This window comes from Varanus komodoensis, unplaced genomic scaffold, assembly GCF_004798865.1.
Source record: "Varanus komodoensis strain SLA01 unplaced genomic scaffold, ASM479886v1 scaffold93, whole genome shotgun sequence".
In the NCBI taxonomy this organism is placed as follows: Eukaryota; Metazoa; Chordata; class Lepidosauria; order Squamata; family Varanidae; genus Varanus; species Varanus komodoensis.
Genome location: NW_025336635.1, coordinates 30,003 through 31,117, shown reverse-complemented (window position 1 = coordinate 31,117; position 1,115 = coordinate 30,003). Strand labels below are relative to the sequence as shown.

General features: G+C 52.4%; 1 protein-coding gene across 1 annotated transcript in view; it reads right to left on the bottom strand.

The window, feature by feature from the left end:
• Positions 1 to 1,115, bottom strand: part of LOC123017424 (B-cell receptor CD22-like) — a 40,028-nt gene that overhangs the window by 16,437 nt on the left and 22,476 nt on the right. The gene's annotated exons all lie outside the window — the stretch shown is intronic.

Sequence of the window (1,115 nt, the reverse complement as noted above, 5' to 3'; positions counted from 1 at the left end):
CGTCTTTATACCACGTGTAGTTCTGGATAGGAGGGTTTCCTTCGGAAAAACATTGCAAAATGATGTGGCTGTTCTCTTTTATGGCTCCTTCAGGTACCTGGCGCAGATAAGTATTCTTGGGTGGATCTGAGGGCAGGGAGGAGAGATATTGGCAGAGAAGCATTAATTTCAAGTCTTGCTGAGTTGACTTCCACATATTTGGGCTGTTTCTCACTGAACAAAGCATAATGCATGCATGGCACAGCCAAGTGTGGTTAATTTGTCAGCCCTTAGGCAGGGAGGCTGAGGACTGGGGTACTGAGGTACAGTGGTACCTTGGCTCACGAACTTAATCCTTTCCACGACTGGTCGCAGCCCAAATTGGTTGTGAGCCAAGTCAAATTTCCCCATAAGGTCCAATGTAAATAAGGTTCATCTGTCCTGTAACTATGTTTTTCTACTCACAAAAATTTGAAGGAAGTGAGAAAGAACTACAGAGGTCGCAGCCATCTCCCTCGCCCCCACCACACCAGTGAGCATGCTGGTGGGGGGGGGAGGAACTGTCTGCGATCATGCTCGGGTGTGGGGGTGAGACAGGTACAATCATGATCATGCTCATGCAGGGAGGAGGGGCATGATCACAGGCATCTCCCTCACCCCCCAAGCATGATTGTGGGCATCTCCGCCCCACAGCAGGATTGAGGCCATCTCCCCCCCACCCAGCACAACTGCGATTGTGCCCATGCAGGGAAGGCAGGCGCAAACACGATCTTCACCTGATGCAGAGGGAGCAACCTGCGGAATCTTTTTTATGAAATCTGTTTGCAACCCGATTTTTTTGTGACCTGAAACGTTTGTGAGCCGACTCTGCACCTCCTGATCTCCTGCGGCTCCCACTGAAGGGTCACGTGGATCAGTATTAGTCCACCTCCTCCGCAAGGTGCCAGGACAGACCTGCTGCGCCAGGGGCCCGTCCCGCGCACTCTGCCGAATGGGACCTTGGACCGCTGCTGCTCTGCATGTCCCGCCTCAGTTAACACTAACGGGGTGGCACTATCCATGGTTTCTGTGGCTACCATGCTCCTTTCTAGTCCTGAGGAGATCAGGTTTTGCGCTGCAGCTGCATGCTTTTCTCC